Source organism: Pseudonaja textilis, chromosome 7 (assembly GCF_049901715.1).
Source record: "Pseudonaja textilis isolate UNSWEBS1 chromosome 7, rPseTex1.2, whole genome shotgun sequence".
In the NCBI taxonomy this organism is placed as follows: Eukaryota; Metazoa; Chordata; class Lepidosauria; order Squamata; family Elapidae; genus Pseudonaja; species Pseudonaja textilis.
In genome coordinates, this window is record NC_141996.1 from 6,782,622 (window position 1) to 6,802,739 (window position 20,118).

General features: G+C 43.5%; 1 long non-coding RNA gene across 6 annotated transcripts; it reads left to right on the top strand.

The window, feature by feature from the left end:
- The first annotated feature begins 223 nt into the window (after positions 1-223).
- Positions 224-18,952, top strand: LOC148125236 (uncharacterized). Of its 6 annotated transcripts, none has more exons than XR_015744241.1 (4): positions 224-4,036; positions 4,640-9,724; positions 17,667-17,837; positions 18,055-18,952. It is a non-coding gene; the product is annotated as an uncharacterized LOC148125236 (long non-coding RNA). The 6 variants fall into 6 exon arrangements; XR_015744243.1 differs by lacking the exon at positions 224-4,036 and having other exon boundaries at positions 4,575-9,724; positions 18,055-18,203; positions 18,366-18,952; XR_015744239.1 differs by lacking the exon at positions 224-4,036 and having other exon boundaries at positions 4,575-9,724; positions 17,663-17,837.
- The last annotated feature ends 1,166 nt before the right edge of the window (positions 18,953-20,118 follow it).

The following is a 20,118-nucleotide window of genomic DNA, read 5'->3' on the forward strand; positions in this document are numbered from 1 at the left end:
AGATAATAGAACCTTTCTATTCTGTGAACACACTGACAACACATTAAAAAATAAAATTCTGATGCCTGCGCTCAAAAGAAAATGAATATATAGCCCTACACTTACATACACACACAGATACGCTATCCGTCTGTCCATATGCATACACATAAGTCCATTTTGAACACACAGGTGTTTATATATGCCTTAGCCAGCTGTTTCTTGAGGTAAACCAGCATATGGTTTGTTTGCACGTTATATTACACATCTGTAATAGCTGCTTCCAAAATCATCTCGCCTGTCTTCAAAATTGACCAAGAACTGGTTGTTCTCTTGGCCACTTTCTGTGTCACCAAACATATGAGGCTAGATTTCTAACGAGTTTCCCTTAATTGCACCATGTCTTAAACCATGCAGCTTTACCCGTTCTGTCACCGGAAACATTTAATTTACTTGTGCCCTGCCTTTATTACACAAATAAGCCTGTGAGGATTACTATTTTCTCCACAACAGCAACAACCCTGTGAGGTAAGTTGGGCTGAAAGAGAGCGACTGCCCAAAAGTCAATGGATTTTGGTTATCGGAAGTCCGCTAAGAAGTTAGCAAGTGCTGATCATGTGGTCCCAGGATGCCTGCTAGCCACTGCCCAAGTTGCAATCACGTGGCCATGGGAATGGTGTCATAAATGCAAAAACCAGTTCTAAAGCACTTTTCATCACTGTCCTCATGAAATGGTCGCTAAAATAAGTCAGGGACTACTTATATTCTTTATAAATGGTAATAGCACTTGGACTTTTATACTGCTTCACAGTGCTTTACAGCCACCTCTAAGCAGATATTGCCTCCAACAATCTGGGTCCTCATTTTACCAGCCTCCGAAGGATGGTAAAGGCTGAGTCAACCTTGAGCTGGTCAGGATTGAACTGCTAGCAATGAGCAGAATCGGCCTGCAATATGCACCACAGTGGCTCCTGTGTTTATGTTGTAATGTGGAAATTTATACAAACAGTACGCCATAATGTGAATGGCAAGCTTATGCCAGGGTTGTAGAACCTGGTTTGTTCCTCTTGCTAAGATTAGTGTGGGCCAGGTTCAAAGAACATAGAAACTTAATTTGATGTCCCTCTAATGAAGGGGTGTTTGAGGTTAGCTGTCTCAATTTGCCAAATCATTTCCTGCCCCTGACCCTCTGATATTTATGCCACAAATAAACATTCTTCACCAAAGACAAAGTAAATTTAATGAAAGTACCTTTGACCACAAGCAGGATAGCAACAGGTGAAGGTGGCTGATGTCAAGAAAACCAGGTTAACCTTTGGGTGGGAGGCCATCAAGAAGTTGGCTTGGGAAATTCATAGCCAGGATCCATGAAGCCACCCAGGGTTAGATTCGAAGCCTTAACATGATCAAGTTAAATTAGTTGTTCCGCATTAATCAGTGGGACAACTTGCCTCCAGAAGTTGTGAATGCTCCAACACTGGAAGTTTAAAAAAAGATCAGATAACTTTTTGTCTGAAATGGTATAGGGTTTCTTGCCTGTGTAAGGGGTTGGACTAGAAGACCTCAAAGGTCCTTTGCAACTCATTCTAAAAGTTTCTTTAGGATTAATAATGCTGCTGAGCCAATAAAAGTCAGCTTGAGAGATACAGATGGTAAACATTCTGAGTGCAGAGAAACCGCAGATGTAAACAGCTGAGACCGGCATCAATATAAGCCCAAGGTTGCTGGCTGACTTGAGTTCTTGCACAGGGCAGGTTTCGTTTCTCTGCTAGCCAGTGTTCCTTGGTTGCCATTTCTCCAGAAACCCCAGCAATGGATCATTTCTGCTGCCTGGTGTTTCAAGAACAGCCAGAAAGTTTTATCTTGGACCTTGGAGTACATCTACAATTTGGAATCGCCGTACTGGTTTGTGTCTCAGTTTATGTAGGATGTTTTCTGCAAATGGAAGTGGAGGTAAGTCTTTTTGTGCTCATGGAAGATGATTATGGAGGGTGGAAATGGGGTCCAATGAAGGAAATAGATGGGAGGAGGAAGGAAATAACTATAATGTTCAGCCACTTCTGTGTCGATTCAAAATGCTATGTATTCACTTTGTAGGAAGTTACTGGAAAAAGGGGGAAAAATGCTTCTTGTTTTCATTTCTCCCAACAGGTTCGGAGGAAGCAATTGTGCAAATCCTGGGCTTTTCAGTCAAAAAAACAGATCACACCAGTAAAACATTCCCCGCCCAAATAGCTATTCCTTACAGTGCACATAGTCGCAAAAGACAAGCAACAAAAGAGAACCAGTGTCTTTCAAAGCTTTCCCTGGTGCAAAATGAATTATCCCGATTGGAAAAGGAATCAGCTCTGCATCCAGCGGTGGTGGTGGTGGGGAGTTGAAATGCCCTCAATTAAATACCCCCAAAAAACACGACAGCCAACCGAGGTGCAACTGCAGCAGGGCGGTGGTGAAATCACAAGACCCAGTGAGCTGATGATGGGAAGCAAACCATCAGACACAAACAATCTAGAGAACATCAGCCATGCAATCTTTCCAAGCAGACGAAAACGTAAAACACATCTGGTGGTCTTTCATCGCTGACAGGGTTCGTGTTGGAAAGGGGCCTAGATTTAGGTTTCCATCTTGGGAGTGGCTGCATCTGGGTGAGATGAGCAAAGGAGGTGCAGATGTGGCTGTAAACAGTTCCCACTCCTTTCCTTTTAAATGCCAAGCAAAGAGGCACCAAGGAGAGGCTTCCACCCAATGTTTTCAGAGGCCAGCTGAATGGAATATTTTTGCAGAGCCAAATGTAGTATCTCAAACTGATCTTCCAGGAAGGCAAGAAGAGGACGGTGCCATCCTTGCAACAACCTCACATGGGTTGCTGATGGCAATCCGGGTCTTGCAAATTGTGACCTGCATGTAGAGCAGTTCCCTGTTGAGTAAAATCTACAAGCACGTGAGGCTAGCTACCAGGAGGTGTGTGTGTGTGTGTGTGTTCACAGGTACCCTCCAACCCTATTGGCAATTCATAACTAGGATTACCTGCTGTAAAGCAGAGCCCAGGCATCACAAAGAGGAATGTGGCATTAGCCAAAGCTGAATAGCAGAGTTGGAAGGGACCTTAAAGGTCTTCTAGTCCAGCGGCCCCCCCAACAGGGACCGGTTCCACGGAGAGAGTTTTTTTTGCACAGACAGGAGGAGTGATTTTGTGTGCTGCCAGCATCCAACAAAGATGGGGTTTCGCTGGTTTGTGTGGGCCAATTGCAGGCATGCTGTGGATCAGTGCTGGTCCATGAATCCAAACCCCCTGCTTGGGCTGGGAACCTTACACCATTTCAGATGAAACGGTTGTCCAAGCTCTTCTTAAAAATTTCCAGCATTGGGTTACCCGCAATCTCTGGAGTCGGCTACTGTGACTCAATTCAATAATGGGCCCTCGGAGGCTTTGACGGGACAGGTAAACGGGTAAAGTCTTGGCAAGTTTTCCAGCACTTCCTTCAATGCTATTTTTTAAAACAAAAATTACAGCCAAGGTGGGTTGCGTGCATATATCCAAATCTTGCCTTTCGATCCTATATACACCTGGTCCTTTGAGCTATAGGGGAAAAAAATCAAGAGGCTTGGTTAAACAGGCTTGCTTAAATAGTGTTCTGTTTGGTTTTCTCTGGGCTTGGTTGTTTTCTTGTAGACATTTCACTACCGGGCTTGGTAGCATCATCAGCACTTGAAGGGAGTTGGGTTTGCTCTCTGTATACTACTGTGACTTTCCCTATCGGTGTTAGTGGCAGCTGTGGGGTGTGTAATTTTGAATTTCACTTGAAAAAGGGTGGGAGTGTGTAACCTAAAGTGGGGTGTTATAGGTAAGTTCATCCTGGTCACCAAGAACAGAATTCAGCCTGAAGTAGAGGTTACTTTAATAGTTTTTCACAGAAGTATCAGCATTGCTTAGGAAGTGTGACATTTACTTAAGCAGTGTTTTATATCCAGCTGTTTACAGTCCAAGGGACAAACACAATTATTGCTCTATCCTGTTCTGTGACCCCGGCTGAAATGTGGAGTGGTTTGTGATTAGGTGTGAATTCAGCCCCTTTCCTTTTGTGTGGTCATTGTGTTGTGCAGGTTTGGGGCAAGTGGGTTAAGTAACTCCACAAAAACTCAAAAGATATTTGCAACAGAGCTCTGTTTTTAGTGCAGAAAGTTTCTGGACTCACCTTGGGAAGGGGAGCAGAAAGGCTGATGTGTGTAAGTATATTAACATGGTTGTTTATTTGCAGGATTTGAGCCACTTTAAAAGTGCTATCTACTTCTATTGTGTGTATATGTGTGTGTGTGTGTGTGTATGTATATGTGTGTGTGTGTGTGTGTTTTCTGAGGTTCTCGCGGGTATTTGTATGTGGATCTTTGGTTGTTCAGGTTTTTTCTCCCGCGTAAGATTGGAAGTATCTAGGCAACATTGAGAAGCACAGAGCAGAAGACACAAGCCTGAAGAAGATGAATGAGACTTCATCGAAGTGTTGCCTAGATACTTCCAATCTTACGCGGGAGAAAATAACCAAAGATCTGTATATATGTGTATGTGTATATGTGTGTGTGTGTGTGTGTGTGTGTGTATGTATGTGTGTGTATATAGTGCATTTTGTGTTAACAATATAGCTTTGTCCTCTTTTTCTTGCAGCTACTCCAAATGGTATTTTCCACACGGAAAGCTGTCATTTGTTCTGACAAATATTCCAAAGCACTCTTACCTTCCTCCTTTCTGTGCTTTTCAACAAACTTAATGGACTCTTCACCCCCCCCCCCTCCCACTTCATCCCCCATATAACAATCCACGAGATCTGTGCGAGCCTTGTACTTTCTTCTTTTTGAAACATCCCCTGTGTCTTTCTCATGAGGTCTGTCCTAAAGGCCAGATTACAGATCGGAGCTGATCATTGCTAGGGTTGAATTCCTGTCTGACTAAATCGCTGGTGGCTTGACTCATCATAAATATAAAGTAAACACATCAGAGTCATTAGCCAAGGTGACTCACTTTTCATCCGGTAAACAATCCGTTTAAAATCCAGACCGGAAGATTTCGAGAGACTCGGAGTTTCAAGTTCTCTGAGAAAAGGGATCCCTCCCTCCCTCCTGCCACGGAACTGCTTGGCAAAGCTTCCATGTCATCCTTGTTGACGAGACTAAAGTAATTCTTAAAACCAGAGCAAAGAACAGAAAACAAATGTACTGTGATCTGTTTATACAAGCTCAGGTGATTTGCATGAGATCTGAGAAAAGCTACTAGCCTGCTACAAGAATAGCAGAAGCCGATAAACTGGTTCACCTTTGCGGCGTCACAGAGTTCTCCCTTTTTGTGACAAAACTCACTCAACAACCTCTGGGAATTGGATTAATGCAGACTAGGAAGGTTGCAAAATTTAAGTTCATCATACAGCCTCAAAATTCCATCGAGGTGGTGGTGGTAAGGACTGGGAGAGAGAGAGAGAGGAGAGAGAAAGATTTTAGAAGAGAACCTGGGCTTTTGCATTCAAAATGGGTTTCAATTCTGCCTCCGCCCAACAAGAGATTGCTTAGGCAGGGTTTTAAAATACCTGTAATCTAGAAATGTTGTGTAGTTCGTATCCTTTCTTGGAGCAGAACTCCAAAAACGTGCTAAAAGGAGTCACTTGTGCTTTTTCTCTCCCATTAGTTTAAATCCCAATTTAAAAAAAAAAAAAACTTTTGGAAGAAACCACAAGAAAAGAATTCGTTCATTGTTTAGACGTGGAAGGTCATAAGCCCCTCTCCCCTTCTTTGCAGTGTCCCATCCTTGAGAGGTTGTTCCTGGTGGTCTCCAAAGGAAGGTTTCTTTTAAAATCCACCTCACCCCCTCCTCTTACTCCTCTTTTCCTTCCAGGCTGGGGGATTTTTAATTGCCAGGCTCTCGGATACAGTTTGATTAAGATATAGGAGATTCTCCAGTTGGGAAAGAGGTGGTGCAGTGTGACAAATGGCCCTTTGGGTAAGAGCATGGCTGACTTTTTATCGTTCACAGAAGAGATTTACCAAAGTTTCTTCACAGAGGACAGTTCAAGGACCGCTTCGAAAGTCACATATTCAGAATCAGAACTGGAAGGGACCTCGGAGGTCTTCTAGTCCAACCCTTTGCTCAAGCAGGAGACCCTATACCATTTCAGACAAGTGACCGTCCAGTCTCCTCTTAAAATCCTCCAGGAGCACTAACAACTTCTAGCGGGAAGCTGTTCCACTGGTGAATTGTTCCCACTGTTAGGAAATTCCTCCTTAATTCCAGATTGCTCCTTTCCTGCATTAGTTTCCACCTGTTGTTTCTTGCCTGCCTTCTGATGCTTTGGAAAATAAGTTGACTCTCAAATACTGCAATACTGATGTCATGACACCCCTAGTCCTCCTTTTTCTCTAGAATGACCATACCCAAATCCTGCAACCATTCTTCCTGTGCTTTAGTCTCTAGGACCTTTAATCATCTTAGTTGCTCTCCTTTGCACTTTTTTTTCCAAAGTCTCAACATCTTTTTTTGTGACGTGATGACCAAAACTGGATACGGTATTCCAGGTGTGGCCTTAACTAAAGGCTTTGTAAAGCGGCGCTAACGTCATTTTGGTCCTATGCCTTCAAATGCTTTTGTTTCTCAAAACCGGTCCATGCACACAGGAAAATTGTTGGGTTTCAGCGTGGGAGTGGAAGGCTGTGAAATGTATATATATTTGCAAAAATATTTTCATATTTTAATAACTGCCCCCTGCACTGTCATGCCTGCACAAAAGGAACGAACGCTGGTTACTGGAAAAACCTGTTATGCCATCTTATTTTAGAAGATGATTACTTTTTTTTTTAAGGCTGGGATTTTAAAACGACCTCGATTTTCATCGGGATTGCATTTTCATGCACCCAAAGCATGCAGCCCCGGGGGAAGATGCTGTAAGTACTGTTTGTCTCACGAAGCTTTTTATTTGCTCGTTTGCAGATTACTGCAAGCACTTCCAACCTCACAGGGTTTGGCTATTTAGGATTAATTCAGGCACACAACTGCTTTCTTGCCCCTGTGAATCACATTGAATGCCTGACTCACTTAGGCATAGTTTGTGGAGCTCGATTTTCGTGGCACGCTGAAGAAGGTAACTAGGAATAGTCTCGTCTTACAGTTCACTTTGTGACCATTGGAAGTGACGAGGCCCTGGAAAAGAAAAATGGCTTAGGACCGCTTTTCACATGAACACTGCAGCATCCCCAGGATCATGTGATCAAAATTCAGCCCCTCAGCAAGCGACTCATACCGTGTTTCTGCAAAAAATAAGACCATGTCTTATGATATTTTTTTTGGGCCACCAAAATGGCGCCAGGTCTTATTTTCAGGGAATGTCATCCATTGACTAACCTTACTTGCGTGCGTCACCCCCCCCCCTCCTTTTTGCTGTCCGAGGCCTTCGGGAACATCTGCAGCTGGCAAGGCTTTCCTGAAGGCCTCTGCAGCTGATAACAGAGCTCAGGATCGATCTGGAGCTTTGTTATCAGCTGCAGAGGCCTTCAGGATAGCCTTGCCGGCTGCAGAAGAAATGGGCCGGCTGGGCAGGTGTCTGGGTGTGCGAGGCCTGGCTACAACTGTCCAAAGGTAAGTAGTAGGGCAGCTCCACCACCCCCATCCCCACCCTAGCTTAATTTGTACCCGTGCTCTCGAGTGGGTGGGATCTTAATTAGGGCTTATTTTTGGGGTAGGGCTTAAATTGGGTGCACGTGTAAAAAATCAAGCTAGGACTTACTTTCAGGGTAAGTCATATTTTTGGGGAAACGGTATGTAAACAGCTTCGCAGTTGTCATGCCATCCCCTTTTGCAACCTTCTGAACAAGCAAACTTAACTGTGTGACTAATTTAACTGCGGTGCTTCATTTCACAATGGAGGCAAGGAAGATTGTAAAACAGGGCAAAATCCCCTGAACACCTGTCTCGCTTAGCACCATAAATTTTGAGCTCAGTTGTGGTCATACGTTGAGGACTGCCTGTATCCATGTTTTCCCAATGTCCCTGAGCTGGAGTGGGAGTGGCTAGTTTGTGGCTTAAAATCTATCCCTAGTTTGGCTGCGTCCATCATCGGTTGCAGCATATTAGCTAGTCCTCAACTTACGATCTTAATGGAGCCTCATACGTAACAACCATCGCAGCACCCCTGCGATCGCCTGATCAAAATTTGGGCACTTGAAAATTGGCATGAATTTAAGAGGGTTGCAATGCCCCCCCCCAGGGTCATGTGATCATCATTTGCAACCCTCCTAGCCAGCTTCTGACAAGCAAAACTTTGTCTTAACTGCATGATTCACTTAAGAGCTGCCGTAATTCACTTAACAACGGTTGCAAGAACAAAAAAAGGTGGCAAAATGACACTCAACTTTTAACAACTGTTTCCAAGAGCTTATTGGTTTTCCCACCTCCCACCCGTATCTTCATGACACCCTTGCGGAGTAGGCTATGCTATCTTACATTATTAAACAGTAAGGTAAGTGGTACCTCCCATTCCTGCTCAATCCACGGAACGGATAAGATTGTGTGCAAGCTGCAGCATTACACCTACTAATGTCAGTCCATGTTGTGCATTGCACAGAGCATCATCCCAAGTCTGTCACTGGTGGGTTTCCAATGCTGGGTTAATCTATAACGAAATCTTTTTTGGTTGTTGTAAGCTAAGCCAAGCCTACCTATTGTAATTTGTAGGTCATTTTTTATGGCTTAATGGCAAACTAAGCCAGCTGTGGTTAATTCAGCAACTTGTGTTTCAGTAAATTATAAGGTATGAAGCAAATCTGGTTGGTTGGCTTTTCACACGCCCTAAAACCATAAAATAATTCATTTTATTTTGGCCCCATATATGGACACTTAAGTTGCGGATTGTCTGTCCAATGTCTTTAGTGCATGTCTGAAACCTGCATCTGTGTCTAGGATGGGAAGAATGTGGTTATTGTTATGTACAAAAAAAAATGGTAAATGTGAATGCAAAGACTAGTTTGTTCCTTTGGGAAAGGTATTCATTTTTTTTCCTCTGTGGGTCACTGAAAAATGTGTGACTCTGAGAAACAAACTTTTATTATATGCTTCTTAACTTAAAAAGAAAGCATTGTAGAAAGTTAGCACTCACCTCTTTCTTCCAACAGCATCAAACTAAAGGGAAGGAGAGACTTAAATTATGGGGTGTTTTGCACGGATATAGAGTTGAAGGTTAGCTGTTCAACATGATTTCAAGCAAAGCATTTGAAAGAACAAATAGAATGTTTAATAAGTGGTTTAATATTAAGCCTGGGGTCAGATAAGATGTGGTGATGTTTCCTTGGTGGTTGAATATATTTATAGATAAATGCATAAGGAACACTTATGGTAATAGAGGTGTGATAATAGTATAGATGTGCTTGCTGCAAATATGAATATGTACTTTTATGTTTTCAGAGGTTGTTATGCTGAAAAGCTGAATGACTTTCCACAAAGGTTAGCTTCTATGACATTGTGAGAAGGACAAGACTAACATTTTCATGTTTTAATGCTTATAGGTTTATTACTCTACTATTACTGTTTTATTTTATAAAATTTTGTTCCCTGTGTTTGACAGGGGACACAGAATGAATAATTGCAAGCGTGACACACTACAGCACATAGGTGAATTTGTGTACCTTGGTAGAATCTTTACTAAAAGCTGGGGAATGGATGGAGAAATGTTAAGATGTTGTGCAACTCCTGCAAAAACTAAAGAAAGCTTAACAGGTGAGTGTGCACTTTGGGGTAAGAATGAACATTTGTCAAAAGAAGCAAAAATGGTGGTATATGAAACTGTGCCCACCCTGAAAGAACAGCTTGGTAGCAATAGCAATAACACTTAGACTTCTATACGGCTCCACAGTGCTTTCTAGCCCTCTCTAAGTGGTTTACAGAATCAGCCAATTGCCCCCCAACAATCTGGGTCCTCATTCTACTGACCTTGGAAGGACAGAAACAGTGGTGGGATTCAAAAAATTTTTACTACTGGTTCTGTGGGCATGGCTTAGTGGGTGTGGTGTGGCTTGGTGTGTGTGGTGTGTGGCTCGGTGGCAGGGGTAGGTTACTGCAAAATCCCATTCCCTCCCCATTCCACTAACCTGCTTTCCAGCTCCGTTCTCCTGTGCAGGGCAACAAAAGAAGACCCACCTGATCAGCTGGGACTCAGGAGGCAGAGAATAGATGGGGGTGGGGCCAATCAGAGTTGGCATTTGCCGGTTCTCCAAACTACTCAAAATTTCCACTACCGGTTCTCCAGAACTGGTCAGAACCTGTTGAATCCCACCTCTGAGTGACATGGTTATTAAGTGAATCTGGCTTCCCCCACTGACTTTGCTGGTGAGAAGGTGGCAACAAGGGGGATTGTGTGATCCTGGGACACTAACGTCATAAATATGAATCGGTTGCCAAGCCTCTGAATTTTGATTACGTGACTCTGGGGAATACTGCAACGGTCGTAAGGGTGAAAAAAAAGGCCATATAAGTCCCTTTTTTTCAGTGCCATTGTAACTTTGAATGGTCACTAAATGAACTGTTGTAAGTCAAGGACTACCTGTATGCAATTCTAGCTTCCGTGTTTAGCTCTGTCCCCCAAGTCAACAGAACCTCCAGCTCTCTAAAAATTCGATAGAACTGAATATTTTGTGTTCTGACCAAGGCTTCTTGAGACCGTAATTAAGCACGCAGTTAGTCCAAACGACTCTTTGTTTTATTTCAGTGCTGGGAATTATGTTCATTCCTAGCCCGTAATGAGTCCCAAACAGTCTCTCGAGATAAGCACCCACCCTTATCTGAAAATCTTGAATTGCTGCCAACAACCAAAGTGCCAAATTAACTGGAAAAAAAGCCGTATAAAGTCCACACAGAGCTTCAAGGTTTAATCCGAACAGAGTGAATGACGTTTGTTAGGAATGATAGTCACCTAACCAGTAGGGTTGGCAATATATAAACCAGGATAGTTATGTAATACTGTTGTATCTTTAAGAGAAGGCTGTAATTGTGATTGGCTAACCCTAACGGGGAATACCTCAACAACGTGGCTTCTACAAAGGTTCCTGTGCCTTTGTGCTTCCTTTATATCTTTATGGGAGGGGAAATCACCTCCAAGTCTTACTCCTGAGTTGCCCCTTTTGTCTTAGCTGCTCTTGCCTTCTAGCAGCTCTGCGCATACACACACACTGGGAACAGGCTCCCCTTGTTCCTCTGCCTCGCTGCTGCCAGACTCTGCACATAACGCCCAGATGGTCCTGGCCCCATCTCTGCATTGGATGTAGGACCCTCGTCTGAGTCCTCCGAGATTCCTAGACTGGCCCCTGTTCTTCCCCACTGTCCGATTCTGCTGCCGTCTGCACAGGCTGCCGGCGAACCACAACACTTTGTAGCTCAGGTTTGAACTGTGGGGTCCTTGGTGCTCCCTGAGCTTTGTGGGTTTTTTTGCATACTTTTCATTACCCAGCTAGGTGGCATCATCAGTGCAGGGTGGACGAAAGCCAGGAATCTTGGCTAAAAGATCCCTAAGATTGTTACGAAGGAACTAGGTGTTACTGATGACATTACCTAGTTGGGTAATGAAACGTGCTTGAAAACAACCCACCTCAGGGGCACCGAGGGTCTCAGAAGACAACCCAGCCTCAATATTGTGCCTGATATTTAATACTAATCTATAATATTTATACAGCATCAAATGAGAGAGAAAGGAAGTTTAAAACAGGAAGCCGCCGCTAGGCTTCATTCCGCCCTGAAGATCGGAGGCCGTTAATGACAAAAACAGAAATAGCGAACCTTTTTAAAAGGAAGTGTTCCAACTTCTGCCTTCTTGCTGTAGTGAAAGGCTTGCAAGAATGCCCTTGACTTCACATCAGATCAGCTGGGAGGGGATACAGATTAACAGAGTTGGAAGGGACCTTGTAGGACATCTAGTCCAACCCCCAAGCAGGCACCATTTCTGACAGAGGGCAGCCCAGTCTCTTCTTGAAAGCTTCCAGGGATGAAGCTCCCACAACTTCTGAAGGCAACTTTTGTTCCAGTTTCTTAGGGCGGGGCAAAAGTCTCCAGAAGCTTGGAAACTTCAGTGCTTTTAATATTTTGTCAGGCGTTAAAATGAAAAGCGAGGAAGTGCGTTAGCCGAAGAGATGACCTCCTCAGCCGTGAGCCAAGTGGAAGAGAGAGATTTTGCAAAGGGGGTCTGAATCCTGGCTGACAGGCAAAACCTGTTTAGAAAAATTACAGGGTGAGACAAGGGAGGCAGCCTGCTTGCTGTCAGCGGGAGGATATGAGCCATTAGAGGAGGCAGGTTGTTGGAGGCACAGGTCAACCACGGATCCAGATTCTCAAGGTGAGCTTGGAGAAAATGCTCTCAATAGGTGCTGATCACAAAGGCTCAATCGGCAGTATCCTCAGAATGAGCCCATCTATAGACTTTGCAAAGCAGAACCAGAATCCATTTTTGTTGATTTATATTCCACTTTTACCATTTTTATAATAATTCCAAGAAGCTGACATATCTAACATTCCTTCCTCCCCCTATTTTCCTGACAACACCCATCCTGTGAGATGGGTTGAGCTGAGAGCAAGGGATTAGCCCAAAGTCACCAACCGGTTTTCATGGCTAAGGCGGGGCTAGAACTCACCATCTCCTAGTGATTCTTCCAAAGTCACCCACACGGTTTTCATACCTAGGGCACAACTCGAACTCACGGTCTCTAGGTCATTGGCCCAAGTCATCCAGCCAGCTTTCATGCTCAAGGCAGAACTAGAACTCACTGTCTCCTGGTGGTTGGCCCAAAATCACCCGCCCGGCTTTTATGCCTCAGGCACCACGAGAACTCAATGTCTCTAGGTCATTTTCCCAAAATCACCCGGCCAGCTTTCATGCCCAAAGTGGAACTAGAATTCACAATCTAGTAGTTGGCTCAAAATCACGCACCCAGCTTTTATGCCTCAGGCGCAACTAGAACTCACTGTCTCTAGGTCATTGGCCCAAGTCACCCAGCCAGCTTTCATGCTCAAGGCAGAACTAGAACTCACTGTCTCCTAGTGGTTGGCCCAAAATCACCAACCCGACTTTTATGCCTCAGGCACCACTGGAACTCACTGTCTCTAGGTCATTGGCCCAAGTCACCCAGCCAGCTTTCATGCCCAAAGTGGAACTAGAATTCACAGTCGCCCAGTGGTTGGCCCCAAATCACCCATCCGATTTTGAGAGGCGGGATTTTGATTTCAGCAAATACTCGAACTCATGAATGATTTCAGGGAGCAGCAACCCTCTGACATCTCAGATTGCATCAAGGGTGAGCAAACTTTTTCCTCTTGAGGGCTGCAGTCAACTTTTCAAGGACTCTTTGAAGACTCGGGCATTTCCTCCTTTATCTGTCAATCACGGACACTCCTGTAAGCGACAGCTTTCCGCCTACTTCAGGAAATGGGGCAGACAGACACCAAACCTCAGTTCCAAGCCTTTCTGCCCCTCAATTTTGGAATGTGGAACAAAACTGTGTCCCGGAAGAATCCAGGAAATCCTCGACTTTCAACCGTTCGTTTAGTGACCATCAAAGAAAAACCAGGAAGTCCAGTTGCCTCTTTTAAAAAATGCACCTTTGGGACGAATGACTTTTTAAAATTGCATCCCACCTTTATCATTTTTTTTCAAACAAACAGAACCCAAGGCCGTGAACATATCCAACTCATCTTCCTCCTATTTTACCCACAGCAACAACCCAGTGATAGAAAGTGACTGGCCCAATGGTGAGATTCAAACTTTTTTTCTACCGGTGCTGTGGCTGTGGCTGTGGCTTGGTAGGCATGGCTTGGTGGACATGGCAGGGGAAGGATATTGCAAAATCTGTATTCCCTCCCCACCCCACTAACCTGCTTTCCAGCTCCATTATCCTGTGCAGGGCAACCAAAGAAGACCCAGCCAATCAGCTGGGACTCAAGGGGAGGCAGAGAATAGAGGGGGTCGGGGCCATTCAGAGGTAGCATTTGCAGGTTCTCCAAACAACTCAAAATTTCCACTACCGGTTCTCCAGAACTGGTCAGAACCTGCTGAATCCCACCTCTGGACTGTCCCAAAGTCACCCAGCCAGCTTTCATGGCTAAGGATTGGACTATCATGTCTTCTCGCTTTCTAGCCTGGTGCCTTGACCACTAGACCAAACTGGCTGGTTTTCACACAATCATTGCAGCACCCCTTGCAGTCAAAACAATCAAAATTCAGACGCTTGCCAACTGACTCACATTTATGACGGTTACAATGTCCCTGGGTCACGCGATCCCCTTGTGTGACCTTCCAGCCAGCAAAAGCCACTGGAGGAAACCAGATTCCCCTAATAACCATGTTACTAAACGTAATAACAACTGCCAACGATTCACTTAACCACCGTGGGGGAGAAAGGTGCATAAAACGGGGCAAAACTCCCCTTGATGGTTCTGCTTAGCGACAGAACTTTTGGACTTCATTGGGGTCGTAAGTCGAGGACTAACTGTGTTGGCTTTTTGACAGGATTTCCACCTGCAGCGTTTTTATGAAACTGTCCTTGAAAACTGTCTATAGAAATCTCAAGTGGTACAAAATGAAATGGCCTCTGTGCTACTTGGACAATCTTGTTAATGCCACATCACACTATTTTATGGGAATTGTGTGGTTTGGTGGCCATATAGTGGCAACCGTTGGTTTGGTGATCATTCAAATTTACAACAGCCCTGGAAAAAGTGATTTATGGCCTTTTTCACACAAGGGTTGCAGTCAAACTTCAGACAAGTTGCGATTGACTCATAATGGTGGCGGTGTCCAAGGTCACGCGATCGCCTTTTGCGACCGCCTGACAAGCAAAGTCAACAGGGAAGCGTCACTAACCGAACAGCTGCAGCGATACATTGAGCAAGTGTGGTAAGAAAGGACATAAAATAGAATAGAATTCTTTATTGGCCAAGTGGGATTGGACACACAAGGAATTCATCTTGGTTGAGACTCTAGAAAAAGTGCAGAGAAGAGCAACCAGGATGATTAAGGGGCTTGGAGACTAAGGCATATGAAGAACGTTATAGGAACTGGGCTTGGCTAGTCTAGTGAAGAGAAGGACCAGGGAGACTTGATAGCAGTCTTCCAATATTTGAGGGTCTGCCAGAGAGGAGGGGGTCAAGGCACCCGAAGGCCACAGAAGGAACAATGGATAGAAACTGAACAAGGAAAGATTTAACCTGGAAATAAGGAGAAACTTTCTGACAGTGAGAACAATCAACCAATGGAACAGCTTGCCCTCGGGAGTTGTGGGAGCGCCATCACTTGAGACCTTCAAGAAGAGATTGGACTGCCATTTGTCAGAAATGGTGTAGGGTCTCCCACTTGGGCGGGGGGCGGGGTTGGACTAGATGACCTATAAGGTCCCTTCCAAATCTATTTGTTATCTGGTGCAAATGCTCTCAGTGTACATAAAAGAAAAGATACATTCATCAAGAGTCAAGAATCATTAGGTACAACACTTAATGATAGTCATAGGACACAAATAGGCAATCAAATCATACTAGGAAACAGTCAATATAAATTGTAGGGATACAAGCAACAAAGTTACAGTCTTTAGAATAGTATGGAATGGAATGGAATAAGAAAGGAATAGAGTAGAGTAGAATAGAATAGAATAGAATAGAATAGAATAGAATAGAATTCTTTATTGGCTAAGTGTGATTGAACACACAAGGAATTTGTCTTGGTACAAATGCTCTCAGTGTACATAAAAGATACATTCGTCAAGAATCATCAGGTGCAACACTTAATAATAGTCATAGGGTACAATAAGCAATCAAATCATACTAGGAAACAGTTAATATAAATCATGAGGATGCAAGCGACAAAGTTACAATCATACAGTGGCAGGGAATGGATGAGAAGGAATGGAGCAAAACTCCGTGAATATCTCACTTAGTAATAGAAATTCTGGGCTCAATTGTGGTCACAAGGATTGGTCATCAAAACCAATATATAGCTCAGGATTTCGGGATTTGAGAAAGCCCTAACAGAGTGAGTAGAGAGTATCTGCTGACGAGAGAAAGAGGATGTGCGTAGTAAAGGGGTGCACAATACTTTTGAGGGTTCTTTTTAGCCCCTCTCCTAGACCAATCGAAGCAAGAATGTCTTACGCAATCCTGGCCTTCTGAAATCTTGCAAAATCTTGGCTGTTCCTGAAGACTTTCAGAGATTGATTGTTGTTGTCGGCATTGAATTACATACTTGCGTTATGCTTCAACCTAAATTCTGGGATACATCAGAGGTGGTATTCGGCAGGTTCTGACCAGTTCTGGAGAACCGGTAGCTGAAATTTTGAGTAGTTCGGAGAACCGGCAAATCCCACCTCTGACTGGCTCCGCCCCCATCTATTCTTCGCCTCCCGAGTCCCAGCTGATTGGCTGGCTCTTCTTTGGTTGCCCTGCACAGGAGAACGGAGCTGGAAAGCAGGTTAGTGGGATGTAGAGGGAATGGAGATTTTGCAATAACCTTCCCCTGCTATGACCACCAAGCCCCGCCCCGCCCACAGAACTGGTAGTAAAATAATTTGAATCCCACCACTGGCGTACAGGTAGCCCTCCTCTTACGACTGGTCGCTTGCCCACTGTTCGAACTTATGACCTACCTGGGGATACAGAGTTATGATCCACTTCTGAAGTTCGACAGTCTGTTTCCCTCCCACAGCCACGCGATTGCATTTCTGGTGCTCAGCAACCCGGCTGCGTTTACAGCTTTTTGCAATGTCCTGTGGCCATGCACACAGTCCTGTGACTGTGTTTTATGACATTTTGCTCCAAACCAGAAGTTATTTCTAGTTTTCAGCAAAATTGTGCCAACAATGGTTTGGCTTAAGAGCCACAGATAACTATCTTAATATTGAGTCAGTCATGTGACTGAGCTGAATTAGAATTGTCACGACATGACCTCAATAGGCAGACTCCATTATGGTCATATATTAAGGACTACCAGTAATGGTTATCATGCTGGCCTAGGAATGAGGACAGTGTGAGTTCTAGCCCTGCCTTATGGCATGAAAGCCGGCTGGATGACTTTGAACCAATCACCAGGAGACTCTGAGTTCTAGTCCTGCCTTAGGCATGAAACTTTAGGGCAATCATCTTGCAGTCAAACCCATCTCACAGGGTGGTTGTGCCAAAACAAGGAAGTAGTATTATGTACAAGTAGTATTATGTACAACTTTGAGTTACTTATAAAGTAATAAAGATGGGATAAAAATAGTAATTTGTAACATGTTAATTGCATGATTTTTGGCATATCCTCAGACTAAAGCGTTCTCTATATTTTATAAAGAAAATAAATACATGAAATAAATTGTCACCGGTTTGAAACGATACTGCAAAATGCAAATGTCTGAAGAGTGCATGACAATTAACTTTTGTGTGTGTGTAGAACTGGACAAACAGCTTGTATTGGCAATTAGAAGGAGCTCCAAATGGATCTGTCTTTTTAAAAAACAGTCTTTAGTGGGGCATTTAACTGTATACACATTGTGCACACACAAACAAACAAAAGCTATCATTATAGCTCTGTGTCTGGAGTGCTGAAAAGCAGCCACTTCTGAACTCATTTAAGAAAGAACATTGTGACATCAAAAGCAAAACTCAGCAATTTTTTCCCATTTTCCTCCACTCTTTTCATTATTCAAGCGAGAATTGCCACTGAGGGGGAAATCTCAACTGAAATTATGTATACATTTCAATTCTGTGTCATCACTCCCACAAATTTCTGCCTTCTGTCCCTGAGCATCCTTGCCAGGCCAATGTTTTAGCCTTTGTTTCAGCTGATGGGTGAACTGCTTTGAACATATCAGTTGCCTGGAAGGTAAGATCAAGACAACAAATAAGTAAATATATATAAAAAAGACTGTCATCCTAAAAAAGCATTGTAATTAAATATATCTGCCAAAAGTGGGGTGGAGAGGGAAACCTGCTCAATTGTTAAACCTGGACTTGACATCATGCTTGTGTTCACTGTGTACAGAGTGTGAGTTTATTTAATGATAGACGTTTTTCTTTTCTGCTTTTATCCTAAAACACAGAAATGGCTAACTTGAGAAGGAGTTGATTATTTGCAGCAAGGCCAACTCTGAAATCTGGATGATGTCAGGAAAACTGGAGTTACTGTTTAAAAAGTTTGCAACAGTCTCAAATCTTTGCCTCAGAGAAAGGCAAAGGAGTCACAGCTAAGGTAAATGTCGCACTGAATTGAAGGATGGGCCTAAAGAAGCCCCCCCACTCCCAGAATAAAATGTTATACAGAATATTAAAAGAGGCAGAATAAATATATTCTCTAAAAGGAGAAAAATCTCTTTAACAAAAAAAGCAAGCAGACCCAGTCTTTCTGTTACAGGGGAAACAGCTTCAAGAAGGCGTCTGGAGAGGCCGCTAGACTTTATGGACACAATTTGTAAACAGTGTGTACGGATGCAGAAGTGCGCATGCTATCCTTGCCCCCAAAGTCCTGAATGTATGAAAGGAAAGCATGCTAGAGAAGAGAAAAGAACATTATATATTGGCCAAGTGTGATTGGACACAAGGAATTTGTCTCTGGTGCATTAAGAATAGGGTAGGTAGGGTAGGCTAGAAGAGAAGAGAAAAAAGAAGAAAAGAAAAGATTCTTTATTGGCAAAGTGTGGTACATAAGTTTTGTGTACATGCAAACAAAAAAGATAAGTGTGTGTTCAAAAAACAAAGATATAAGGCACCAATAAGAGATGGTAATAGGAAAGAGGAGAAGGATAATAGTAATACATGGGTAAATATCCTTAGGCAGTGCTGTGGGAATTGTTTAACAGAGTGATGATGGCATGAGGAAAAAAAACTGTCCTTGTGTCTAATTGTTTTGGCATGCAATGCCCTATGGTGGTAATCTGAGAGGAATTCAAACAGTTTATGTTCAGGATATGAGGGGTCTGTAGCAGGGGTGCGATTCAAATTTTTTAACAACCAGTTCTGTGGGCGTGGCTTAGTTGGTGGGCTTGGCTTGGTGGCCATGTGACTGGGTGGGCGTGGCTTGGTGGTCATGTTATTGGCTTGGTGTGGCCAACTCAATATCACTCACATCGAGGCACGCATCTCCTCACCTGGCCTCTCATGACTATGGGGATGCTGCAACAGTCGTTAGTGTGAAAAATGGTCATAAGTCACTTTTTTCAGTGCCATTGTAACTTTGAATGGTCACTCCACACAAGCAAAGTACCAGCAAAGGAAGGGGGAAAAACTCCAGAGAAGTTCCTTAGACAGGAAGTCTAGGCCTGCCAAGAATGTAATAAGGGTTAACGGAGAGGCAGTTTCTGTAAGCAACACCAGAATGTTTCCTTCCTGCCTTCCTTACAGGATTAGGCCAGTAATTTCTTCTAACAACTGGTTCTCCGAACTGCTTAGAATGTTAAACCAACAGTTCAAGGGAATAGGTGTGAACTGGTAGAATCCCGCCCCTGGTCTGTAGATATTTTCTCAGCCCTCTTTCTGGTTCATGTAGTATATAGGTCCTCAATGGAAGGCAAGCTGATTACAGTTGTTTTTTCTGCTGTCCTAATTATCTGTTGAATTTTGGGAAATTTGCTAAGGCATGGACATGGAGTGCTGCATCAGCCCAAAGAGAACCAAGTTTAATTGCCAGATTATAAATGGTTTGAATCCAGCTGTTGACAGCATAGGTAGTCCTTGACTTACAACCATCTGTTTAATGACCGTTCAAAGATACCCCAACAATATGAACCACAAGTAGTTCAGGTAAAGCGGAAAAATATTTTATTAAGGCAGGATGGTATAGGAGCAAAAGTTACATTTGGTATATGTGATGTGTGAGAATGCAACAATCAAACAATAAAAGATGTGAGAAAAAATACCCTCACAACTACCATCTCCTCTTTTCTTGTCCTGGTTTGTTTCTTTTAACACTTGCAACACACGAAGACTTTAGAATGCAGCCCTGTTATTTGATTGATGGTCCTTGAAAGGGCTAGCTTTTGCATTTCAAAGGAAATGGTTAGGCTCAAAGCAAAAACATAGTTTTCCTAAAGTTCAGGAGGAGGCCTGGTTAGATGCCTTGCTAAAATGCTAATATCATCTTTATTGAAATGCTAATAATGAAGTTTAAA